Consider the following 12,904-nt stretch of genomic DNA (forward strand, 5'->3'; position numbering starts at 1 on the left):
TGCCTTTTAGAGCAGTGGTTCTCAACCAGGGGTATGCATACACCTGGGAGTATGTAGAGGTCTTTCGGGAGTACATCAGCTCATCTAGAGATTTACCTAGTTTTACAGCAGGCTACATAAAAATCGCTAGCAAAGTCAGGACAAACTAAAATTTCATACAGACTATGACTTGTTTATACTGTTCTATATAGTATACACTGAAAAGTACAATATTTCTATTCCAACTGATTTATTTTATAATTATGGTAAAAATCAGAAAGTAAGCAATTTTTCAGTAATAGTGTGCGGTGACACTTTTTTTATTTTTATGTCTGATTTTGTAAGCAAGTAGTTTTGTGAGGTGAAACTTGGGGTAGATAAGACAAATTAGGCTTCTGCAAGGGGTACAGTAGTCTGGAAAGGTTGAGAATCATTGTTTTAGGGCATCTCATTTGCAGCTATTGTATAATGCTCTGGTTTCTGATTCATTGATTAAGAAAAACCATGAAAAGGAGACATTTTGGTGGTGGTAAAAAAAATCACACAATAGATCTTTCTTAATACATTCAGATTTGTCTTTGGCAATCTCCTGGATTATATGGGATGTGCAGCTTGTCCCATTACCTATAAACAATCCATATTTCTGGTATAGGGCACCTAACTATGTCCATTTTAAAAAAGTTCTCATAGACCTTGTCTTTCTCTAGCTGGCTTTTAGTTGTCTGTCTGGATGACAGAAGTTACTAGATCTTTATCTTTGAGCAGCAATGCTCTAAAGCAGGTGTTCTCAAACTGGGGGTTGGGACCCCTCAGGGGGTCACGAGGTTATTACATGGGGGGATCATGAGCTGTCACCTCCACCCCAAACCCTGCTTTGCCTCCAGCATTTATAATGGTGTTAAATATATTAAAAAGTTTTTTTTTTAAAAAAAATGTATAAGGGGGGTTACACTCAGAGGCTTACTATGTGAAAGGGGTCACCAGTACAAAAGTTTGAGAACCACTGCTCTAATGTTTCTGTTTACCTCATTGCATTTCAACACATAGCTACTTGTAAATGGCAAAACGCAGACAGGGCTTGATCCAGCTCTGAGATGGATAGATATAGATTCAGTCCTACCATGAAATTAAATTTAGAACTATACTGTGCTCCTCTGAAGCAGATTTTCTAGATTCTCACAAACCTGCTGCCCCTGGGTATAATTTTTGGTGGTACCCAAATGGGTCCAAGTCCTGTCTCCCCACACCTGCCTTGTGGGGGTATGTATGGCGGGAGGGGGATGAGGACTCTGGCTGGGGGTGCAGGCTTTGGGGTGGGGCTGGGGATGAGGTGTTTGGGTTGTGGGAGGGGCTCAGGCTAGAGCAGAGGATTGAGGTGCCGGGGTGAGGGCTGTAGGGTGGGGCCGGAGATGAGGGTTCATGGTGCAGGAGGGGGCTAAAGTTGGGGGGAGGGCTCTGGGTGGGGGTCTGGGCTCTGGGATGGGGTAGGGCAGAGGATGAGGGGTTTGGGGTGTAGGCATGCTGTCCCAGGGCTGGGGCCAGAAAGGAGGACTCCACAGTCCCCCCAGCCCTGTCCCTGAGGGGAGCTCTGAGGGAGAGCCCCCCCCCCCCCAGCACCACACTCACCCGGCACTGTTACTACGTGTATTCCTAGAGGCTAGACTCCTCCCAGGTCCCCTATGGTGGGTGCTGGGGTGGAGGGAACTGCCATCACAGGTGGCCTCCTCCCCCGCTGCAGCTTGCTTCCCCTCACCATAGCCTCATGGGGGATGGGGCTAGCCCTTGCCCAGTGTGGGGCAGGAGTGGTGACTGCGGGCGGGGGGGGGGGGGGTCAGACGGTTGGACACTCTCACCCAAGTCCCAGCAGCTGCTTGGGGGAGGTCTAGACTCCATCTCCCAGAAGCCCTCGGTGTCTCCTCCCGGTGGGTGCCAGGGGAGGGGCGGGCTGCCAACCATGTGTGCACTTCTTTCCCTCCTCAGGCGCAGCAGTTGCTTCAGCCTGCTGCCAGTGCTGCTCTTGTGTTGTAGGCAGGGACACTCCGGGGTCAGGGGGCGGCAGGTGGGAGCCGGGGGACGCTATGGGGGAGGTGCCTGGGGGCAGCAGGCAGGGCCAGGGGAGAGACCTGGCTCCGAACATTGGTGGAGTTGGGCACCCGGGCCTTGAATATTCCTGGAGTGTGGGTACCGCGGGCCCATACAACTTGCCACCCTCGTCTCATTCATATTTCAAAATCCCACTGCTGCTACTGGACACCTAGTATGTTGACTGCAACTTTACCAGACAAAGAATCCACAGTGTCCCAACAATTCAGAACTTATGAACATGATATAATAGGCTAACAGAACTCATGTTTGTGTTTGTAAAACTAAAAGGCACAAATATAGAGCATTTTATAACTAGGAGAGGAAGGTCCAGTGGTTAAGGCACTGCCTTAGATCTGGATGACCTGGGCTCAATTCCCTGCTCTGCCAGAGGCTTCTGATGTGACTGTGGGCAAGTCACTTAGCCTTTCTGTGCCTCGATTTCCCCCATCTTTAATGTGGGGTTGGTATCACTGCCCTACATCACAGGGGTGTTGTGAGGATATTTCTTTAAAAATCGTGAGGCACTCTGGTAACTGTGATAATCGGGCCATAGAAATGCCTAAGATACTTAGACAGACTATATGATGAACTCAGAGAGCATGTATTGGCTCTTACATTTTGGCTGGACCACAGAGGAGTCTTATCTTCTGCAGTGTGCACTTGAATGCTTAGAGAGGATATTGGTACTAACATTTGGAAACCTTTTTAAAGAATCTTTGTCATATCCTAAAAAAAAAAAAAACGACCTAAGCCTGTGTGAGGCAGTTGTGAAATAATGGTATGGTGCATGCTGGCGCACCAGAGGGGAACTGAAGCCACCAAAGTGCCGTAACAGAGGCATGAAATAAAAAGACAAGTACCTTTTTTAACACTGGTTATTTATACTTTGTTATTCAGACCGGTCCATTTGGCAGTCCATTCCTCAAGTCCCATTGACTTCAGTGGGACTTAAATGTTTGCTCATATTTAAGCACATACTCAAGTGCTTTTGCTAAGTAGAGGTAGACCGTAAGTTTTGATCTGAATTGCTGCAAAGTCCAAAAGAGTTCAGCTACAGATGTTTGTTTGTGACCCATCTCTAGTTTCATTGGCATCCTGGAAACTATTGAATAAGTATTGACAAATATTTATTTTTCTCTGTTTCTGTAGGATTTGTGTGTAATCTACAATCTGGACTCTAACATACCAAAGGGCATTTGTTCACCCCAAAAGGCTTCATAGTCAAGGATCATGGTAGACATTTTAATAGTATCTTTGAGGTAAGTTGTACAATAACATTTTTTTTAATGATTTAATATGCTCTTGTCACAGTGCAATAAGTATTGATTGACTGTATATCTGTAGACTTTAAAAGCAAGTGTTGTTTTAACTATTTGGACCATTAATAGTTTAATCCAAAGTCCAGTCTAAATGATCGAATGGTTAAGTGCATAGATCACTTAGAACAATCAGGCAAGGGCAATCTTTGAGGGGAGGGGAGAGGAGAATTGGAAAGTTCCCAATGTCTTGTTCCAGGAGGGCTTCTTTTTACCTTGTGTCAGTGTCCTAGCAGGATTTCTTGTAATTTGCAGATCTTTTTTACCATTTTTGGTGAGATCTAATGACTCCTATTTATAGTAAATGCCTTTTAAATAATTTTTATTCTTAAACTTTGAATTGTATGCATTAAAGTTGAAAGTTGTATGTTCTTGGAAAGATTGACTCACATGTTCATGACTGCTAGGGCATTGTGTGTTTTCTTTCATTTGTATGAAAATGGACTGGAAGTGACCCCTCAGGTCCAACCCTCTCTCTTCTGAATTTCAAATGCTAGGGTTTGGACCCAAATCCCCAGATCCAGACCTGCTTCTATCTTGAGCTTTCAGCTCGGATTTCACACTCCAATGGATCTTCTATACATTGCAGCCTATAACAGTGCTACCTTTTCTGTGGAGACTTCTCCCAGCCTCCCCTCACACAGACAGACCAAGAAGCCACCATGCTCAGGGAAGTCACTCACCATGGCTGCCAGAGGCACAGGGTATGATACAGAGTGGCCCCACAGCTTATACCATGAGGAGACAACCATCCCCCATACTATAATCAATAATAGGGGAGAAACTCACTGAGGGGCATCCCCACTTGGGCTTTCTGTGGGGGAGGGGGCCTTTTGGGATAGCTCAATGGTTTAAGCATTAGCCTGCTAAACCCAGGGTTGAGAGTTCAGTCCTTGAGGGAGCCATTTAGGGATCTGGGGCAAAAATCTGTCTGGGGATTGGGCCTGCTTTGAGCAGGGGTTGGACTAGATGACCTCCTGAGGTCCCTTCCAACCCTGATATTCTATGAATTCTATGACAGTTCTCCCCAGATAAGAGCATTAGTGTCTTTAACAGGAAACCTCCCTCCAGACATTGATTTAAACAAAAGATGGCATTGCCACTATGGGGGAGTATGACTGTGTTCTCCACCCAGTGTGAGATGGATGTTTTGGTTTGACAGTTTGATATATCCCTACATACTCCACTTCAAATGTTGTGCCTAATTTTGATGTGTGCTTGGTATTTTTTTGGCTTATTTACAACATCTGTAACAAATCTTCAGAGCAGGATAAACCTATTTTTTGTAGTTTAGGGAACGTAGCACTAGTCAAGCATGATACATAAAATTACCAACTCCAGAGAAGCGGCCAAAGTCAACTAAGTCAAAGTGAAATAACACAAAATTAAAAAAAAAATCACAACCCCTCAATCAACCCAGAGGGTTTCCTCAGGAAGGCTTAAGTATTCCTGCCAGATTTCCTATGTGCTTGAAACAGTAGGTTGATAACAAATATTTTTGGCAGACCCAAGCATACACACAGAGACAAACTATAAACTACCCTCATTGTCCCTGCGCGCATGTGCACACACATGCTGAATTGTAATCCCCTTTTTAGAGACTGGTCAGGAAAAGCTTGGCACAGAATAATCACACACGTGCTAAGGAGTTCAGTTTTGAAGTGGGAACTTTTAATCTGGTAAGTAATTTGCTTTGAAGATTATAGTCCTTACTCACTTTACAACTGCCACCCTCATGCAGGATTTTATTAAAATGTATTCATAGAAATGTGCTGCCCATCGACAGAGCCTGGCCTTTTGCTGTTCATGAAAGTTTGTTTCCCTATGCAAATACTGAACTTCCTATTGCACTCTCTGAGGGAACAGGGAGAGTAGAAGCTAGACAGAGGGTGAAGACCTCTGAAAAAGTAAAACGGGTATTCTACTGGAGCAAATCAGAAGTTCCGAAACTATTAACGGGGATCATATAATATGAGGCTGCCCGGAGGTGTCTGTGATTTGTGTTCTAGCTAGGAGTTTGTCATATTTCTATTAAAACTTCATTGAAATGGGGCACTATGAAGGAGATCACGTGCCCATGGGAAAAAGCATACATGGCTCCTGGATTACAGGACACACTTGGGAAAACAGCATGTTCCGTGGTTAGGGCACTAGACTGGGAGTAGGAAGATCTGAGTTCTGTTTCCAGTTTTGCCTTTTATCTACTATATGACTTTGGGAAAATTATTTCCCTTCTTTATGCCTCTGTTTTCTCCCTCCATTTGTCCGGAAGTGCCCCGTCTTCAGGATGGGGACTGTCTCTTACTGTGTATGCAGAGGCTCTGAGTGCTAATAACAATAAAAGATGCAACATGGTTTTTAAAAGGGCTTTAAAATGTTCTTTTTTAAAAACAAAGAAAACAAGACTGGCACTGCCTAATGATTTAGCTTTAGTTTTTATCCTTTTTCATGGTTATTGCTTTGTGCAAGAGGACTAGAACATGATAATGAGGTGGTGATAAGCACTATATAATATTATCCAATGGCCAGTTCCCCTACCCCCAGTATGTTAGTGAAGGCAAATAAATATCTTTCTAATGTAGAGAACTTTTTTTCTTGAGTTTTCTGTGTTTGTGGTAACGAAATGGCAAGTGCAAAAAAAGTATCTCTGTTTGATAGACCCCTGTGACAGTGTGTATCAGGCCTTCTCTGCCCCTGTTGGAGCCACTGCCCTGACACACCCTCTCGAAGGAGACGTATGACCCGGGAAAGAGGGGTAGTGAGTTTAGACCTCCAAACACTGCCTAGAGAAGTGACTCAAGCTTGATACTGGGGGAACCAGCAAGATCTGCCCCTCTGTCAGTTAGAAGAGCCAGGAGGAGGCAGAAGGCAATCAGGATCTACCAGACAAGATAAGATGGCTTGCTTGCTTCTCCTAAGGAGGAGTGCTGGGTAGGGTTACCACCTTTTGAAATGCAAAAAACCTAGCATGCTCCCCACAAGGCAAGCCCATCACAACCTCAACCAAAAGTAACTCCACACACCCACATCAACAGTCACTTTATAGTATCTAGAGAGAGAGCACCTATAGATAAGATTTATAACATCATTTTCTTACCTTGGTCGTGTTTCTCCAAGCTCGCTTTGTTTGTTTCCATCTTCACTGAGATTCCTTTTCCCCCCTAAACTTCATTGATTGTATATTTTTAAGTGTATACTTGAATGTGAACTTTCTGGAACTTTATACATAAAGAAAATCCATTTAGTCTATTTCTTGAATTTATATTTGCTGTTTGAATTTGCCATTTGCAGCAATTTCTTATTTTTAACAGCAACATCGTAGCATTGTTAGCTGGACACAGAAACTTCTAACATTAGATATCCCAGTGTATTGTGATGATGAAAAACCCTGGCAGATTAAAAACCCTGGCAGATTAAATTCTGTTTCTGGCAATACATAAAAACAAACAAACAAAAAAAGGCCAGGCTGGTCAAATACCAGCCAGGTGGTAACCCTAGTGCTGGGTGAAGATGGGTCAGGAGAGGATTTCCTGGGACCTAAGTCAGAATGCTCAGGCCTGGGTCAGGACTTGACAACTCAACAGCAGTTTTGGTTTGAAGCTTGTGACACGTTGTTCATTTCTATTGTGGAGTTTAAATGCCTAGATGGCTTTTTTAGTAGAATTTCAGTTAACTGTTTCAAGACTACCAAGGGATCTCTGTACGAGACACCTTGCTCCTGATGAGATTTGTCAGCCCCCCTCTGAAAGTGTCTGAAACAATGTAGAATATTTTAAAGGGTTGTGGAGAAGGGAGCTGTGAGTGGGAAGTGCAGTTGAATTCTGTCTGATCCATTAGGACTTGTCTTCATGATGGGGTAATATGCCTTATGTGGTGACGATTTCTAAAGCGCTCTAAGATGTTGCACATTAATTGATCTGTGTGTATCCTGCTGGTGTGCACTAAAGGTTACCTAGGGCATGGTGCACTTTAGAAATATCACCTCTGTAAAGCAAATTACCTGACCATGTAGATAAGCCCTTAGTTTGCAGCTGGATTCTTTGTGGTGTACTATGTTTCATCATCTCCATCATTTTTGTCTTTGCTTTTGAAATTCATCAGACTACTCGGTGTTCATAGGACCAAGTTAATTTTTACTGTAAATTCAGTGGCCTCAGTCCAAGTGAGTGTAGAGAGAGGTAAAGGTGGCCATAAATTGCCTGTCTGCCTTCCCAGATCCTAGGGCTTCCTAGGGGACACACCACTCTGGTGCAAATTAGAGCAGCCAAAGGACTGTTCTAATTTAGGCTAACTTGTAATGGCCACTTAAGAGGCATTGTGATGGTGAGGCTAGACACAGCAGAGTTTCTCTGAGCTTCATTGTCATTGGGGTCTCCTTAAGGCTGGATAAGAGTGTGATTGTAAGCACCCCTGTATTCACACTACTGTAATAATCCTTGTGTAAAATATGCCTTGTGCGGTATGATATGAAAACTGACTCACCGATCATTAAAATTCTTGCGTGATGTACATATGCAGTGGGCATTGAGAGTTATGAATATATGGTGGAATTACAACCAAAGTGCAGATAAACCAAATGTGTCAGGGGGAGTTGCTAAACTGATCTGCCCTAAACAAAGGAATGTGTTTTTCCTACGGGGAATTACTTTTTATGTACTTTTAAGGACAATGAGGATGTATTACATATCACATAAACATACCCAACGAGCTAACAGGGGGTGGAGGCAATCCTCATGCTAACAAGTGGGTGAGGAGACAGCATGGTGTCTACACCCAGCAGGAGAGAGAAGCTTGGTCTGGATTTTACTTTTTGGAAGAATCCATTTAAAAGGTTTACTGGTTTATAAAGACAGTTGGCTGAACCTCAGATGTTAAGCAATTGAATCAACTGATCGTATACAGTATTACTGTATTAATGAAGTGTATAGAGTGAGGTCTTTGCTGAAAGCTAATGACACACTAATTAATATTATTGTGAAATGTATGTATTAAAAGTATAGGAGGAAATATGGATACTTAATGATATTATGTTTTAAAGTCTGTGGAGAAACAGGTTCCCTCTCAGACAGGAGGGCAGGCAGCTGTCTCCTGAGATTAAGCCAGGTGTGACCAAAACCAATGGAAGCTGCATTTACGCAGAAATCAGTCAAGGGATGGGAAGGCCACAGGAAGGGGAAACATAGCATGAAGTCATCCTGGCTCTTGGAATAGTCATTGGACTTTGGAAGATAAACAGACAGAAGGTATCAGAGGGGTAGCCGTGTTAGTTTGGATCTGTAAAAGCAGCAATGAATCCTGTGGCCCCTTATAGACTAACAGACGTTTTGGAGCATGAGCTTTCGTGGGTGAAAGACCCGTGGTGCCCAATACATGGTTCAGTGTTTATGAGCCCCATTCCCACTGCCTCTCTCCATCCATGACATGTCAACAAAGAGAAAGATTTGCAGATAGCATCTGAGCAACCTCTGCTCCCCACTCCAAGTGGAGCTACAGGCCCCAAAGTCCAAGCTGTTTTTGAGCCTCTCTGGCCCTTCTTCCACCAACCAGGCAGACACTGATCCACCATCAATAAGGGGCTTACTTGTCACATCTATATGGGTCCAAATTTAGCTCAGTGAGGGGCCTCTTTCTTGGCCCTGCTGCCAGCTATATTGTGGTGCTCAAAAGGCTACACAAAAGGGATTGCTGGTCTGACGAACTGAGTATTCACCCATGAAAGCTCATGTTCCAAAACGTCTGTTAGTCTATAAGGTGCCACAGCATTCTTTGCTGCAAAGACAGAAGCCATCTTTTGCATCTATAACTAGACAAACACACAGAACAGAGCTCATGCAAGCTGAGAAAGATGGGTCCGTCAACCAAGGGGTGGTTAAACTGTCTGGAAACTGATTATAGGTGAGAAACTTGCATAGGTGAAGGTTGCACCTTGATAGATTAAGTTTGACACTTTTTAGATCTGAGTTTTCATTTTTATTTGCTTGTGACCCTTTCTAACTTAATCATAGAAGTGTGAGACTGGCAGGGTCCTTGATAGATCATCTAGTCCAGTCCCCTGCACTCAAGGCAGGACTAAGTAATAATTAGACTATTCCTGACAGGTGTTTGTCTAACCTGTTCTTCAAAACCTCCAGAAATGGAGATTCCACAACCATAGGCAATTTGTTCCAGTAATTACCCTGACAGTTAAGTTTTTTTCCCTAATATCCAACCTATACCTTCCTTGTTGCAATTTAAGCCCTTTGCTTTTTGTCCTATCCTCAGAGGTTAATGAGAACAATTTTTCACTTTCCTCCTTTTGTACCCGAATTCCGTTAAAATCCTGTCATCTTTTGTAAATAAACTTGTTTTAACATTAATCTAAATTACCATTGCTGTGTTTGAATTAAAGTGAATCTTAACTCCGGTTAATGTGGCAAGCTGGTTGGTTTTGTGTCTTTAGAGGAACAAATGGACCTTATTTCTCTGAGCTGTCCAGGAGTGAGCTGGGCATTACAGAGCGCACTGTTTTGGGAAAATTTGGGACTCGGAGTGTGCTGGCTGTAACTAAAGCGGGTGGAAGCGAGCGTGTGATGGTGTGTTGCTTCAAGCTCCTGGGGTCAGAGTCTGCTAGACCAGGGCTGCAGCTATACACAGACACTGAGGGTATGACCCTCCTGCTTGTAGGCTGGTTGAGAGCTACAGCAACAAAGTATTGTGAGGCACCCAGGGTTACAGGGTAGGTAGTGACACAACCTCTCAGTGGTCTGGATTGCACCCCTGAACCGAACCCCATCACAGAAAAATATTAGGTGCAACTGGTGTGCCTCTGACCAGCAATCCCTTTTGTGCAGCCTTTTGAGCACCACAAAATAGCTGGCAGCAGGGCCAAGAAAGAGGCCCCTCACTGAGCTAAATTTGGACCCATATAGATGTGACAAGTAAGCCCCTTATTGATGGTGGATCAGTGTCTGCCTGGTTGGTGGAAGAAGGGCCAGAGAGGCTCAAAAGCAGCTTGGACTTTGGGGCCTGTAGCTCCACTTGGAGTGGGGAGCAGAGGTTGCTCAGATGCTATCTGCAAATCTTTCTCTTTGTTGACATGTCATGGATGGAGAGAGGCAGGGGGAATGGGGCTCAAACACTGAACCATGTATTGGACACCTGGATGTGGTGAGAGTCTCTGGAGAAAGTGACAGGTGAGTTGTCTTGCTGCCCCCCAGGTCTTGTGCTATAAAGTCTAGTCAGTCTCCACAGCTGACTGGAGAGGAACCTGTTCCCTTGCAGTCATGGAGGTTCTGTGCGTCTCCAGTGCTTCCTCAACACTGTTTTACACAACTGTACTGAGGAGGGAGGAGTCACGTCCCAGGAAGGAACTAAGAAGTGGGGTTTGGTTTTGTATGTTTACAGTCAAATTTTCCTTTGCACTTTTGAAAATCAGGGGAAATGTATCTGGGCACCCAAAAATGGAGATGCACAAAATTAATGGAATGCTTCTGAAAATGTTAGCTTTCATCTTCATTCAAGCATAAAGTGGGATACAGTTTGTAGTAATAAAACTGTGTGTGTGCGTAGTTGTGTGGCTTACCCAGTACTACTCTCTTTATTATCATGCTGGTAAGTTGCTTGGTATATTTTTTTCCTTTAAGAAGGACACATGAACACAAGCATGCTGCAGAAATACACATTATGTGGTCCAAGAAATGTTGTGTTATGTGCATGTTTCATGTGAGACTACTCATGTCAGTAAATTTTATTCAAGTGCCTAAGCTTTTGTAGGCTCAAGCTTTAAGACAGGTAGCTGGGGTACGTGGTGTGGTTCAGTGATTATCTGCAATACATACACAATCAATATTATTTATTTTTTGCAGACTTCTCAGTTTCATAGTGGTATTAGGATTTCAGCTGGTCATCCCACAGACATCAATTGAACACAGAAAGGTGAGCTACAGAAATTCGGGTTTTGTATCATTAGAAGTAATATGTGTGGTGTGTAAGTACAAGAAACATACAGTAACTTGGTGCAAATACCTCTGCTGTTAGGCATTATATGCAGGATCTTATTTAAAAAAGATGGGAGGCTGGCTGGCCCTGTGCCCTTGTGTTGGTTGGCATACTCTGTTACCAGATGCAGGTTGGATTCCCAGGCTGGGAGAGAGACTGACTAATGCCTTCCATACTGGGTGATTGTGGACTAGTGTTGGATGGGCTCTGTTATTCACTCTCTGCAAACTCAAAGAAGTGGCCTTCAAGGTGGGATCTTAAAGTGCAGAGAGGAGGGGAATGTCCCTGCTAAAATGACATCATAGGGAGGAAGTTTCCCCAACCAGCTAGCGTTCTTCCCTAGAGGCATTTTCTTCCTTGCCATGTCACTAAAGGTGATAATTTGACAGAGTTCACTTACTGGGCGTTTCACCATTGGGAGCAATTTGTGATGTAGTTTCTTACCAGTTTTCTGGGATGCGTCTGGTTTTACATGTTGTCCCTTACATGCAACAGATCGTAGGCTTGCCAACCCTCCAGATTTAAACTAGAGTACTGTATATGGTGGATTCTCTGTAACTTGAAGTCTTTAAATCATGATTTGAGGATTTCAGTACCTCAGCTAGAGGTTAGGGGTCAATTTCAGGAGTGGGTGGATGAGGTTCTGTGGCGTGCAATGTGCAGGATGTCAGACTAGATGCTCATGATGGTCCCTTCTGGCCTTAAAATCTATGAACTTCCCCAAACCCCTCTAACCCCACCTATCGGCTGCCAGACAACAAGACTGTTGTTAGCCTGAGCAGCTAAGAGAGACATCTTTTTAATTAAGTGTAAACTCTCAGCTATGTCACTGGGGCAGTTGTTCCTGCTTGTATGTTGAGATTCTGGTGTATGTTTGCTGAGGGAGTCACTTTGTCCCCCTGCTAGCAGCTTCTATGTGTATTTCTGTGTTGAGCTCCTTTTGTTTCTGTAGACAGAAATTGCAGAACAGCAGATATGTTCGGAGAGAGGTTTTCTGCAGTGGAGTAGTAGCTGTTTCTAAAATTCTAGTGAATGATACAACTTAACATTGTTTGGCATCTTTCTTATGTACTCTTACAAGGCTTTATGGAATTAAAAATTAGGGTACACATTAAATGGGTGGATCTGAGCCTGTTTAGACACTAGTCTAAAGAGACTGTTTAGACACTAGTCCTTATGCATGTGCCTTTGGCATATTCATAAATCTTTGGTGCTTTAGTCTGTGGTGCTGGAAATAGTATGATTGCCAGGGGTGAAAGTAACTTAAAAGTCTTATCAGTACGGGGACCCAGCTCTGGGCCCTCGGGCAGAAGGGGTGGGGCCTCAGGCGGAAGGGATGTGGTTGGAGGTCAGCCTCCCCCAGCCAGCCCTTCCATGTTGCTGGGGCTCCGGAGGAGATTTAAAGGGCCTGGGCCTCTGGCCACTGCTGCAGTAGCACCGTCTGGGAGCCCTGGGCCCTTTTAAATTGCCAGGCCACGGGACAGCTGCTGCTTTTGCCCCCATTCCCCTGGGCAGGGCAAAAGGGGCAGCATTGTTAAAGTGCTGCC

The 12,904-nt window shown here is 44.1% G+C and overlaps 1 long non-coding RNA gene across 1 annotated transcript in view; it reads left to right on the top strand.

Annotated features, from left to right (window-relative positions):
* LOC116824534 (uncharacterized) overlaps positions 1–11,296 on the top strand; it is a 45,141-nt gene extending 33,845 nt beyond the window's left edge. The window contains exons 2-3 of the long non-coding RNA XR_004373650.1: positions 3,214–3,323; positions 11,225–11,296. This is a non-coding gene — a long non-coding RNA (uncharacterized LOC116824534). The remainder of the gene's footprint in view (positions 1–3,213; positions 3,324–11,224) is intronic.
* The last annotated feature ends 1,608 nt before the right edge of the window (positions 11,297–12,904 follow it).

The sequence above is a fragment of the Chelonoidis abingdonii genome, chromosome 9 (assembly GCF_003597395.2).
Source record: "Chelonoidis abingdonii isolate Lonesome George chromosome 9, CheloAbing_2.0, whole genome shotgun sequence".
In the NCBI taxonomy this organism is placed as follows: Eukaryota; Metazoa; Chordata; order Testudines; family Testudinidae; genus Chelonoidis; species Chelonoidis abingdonii.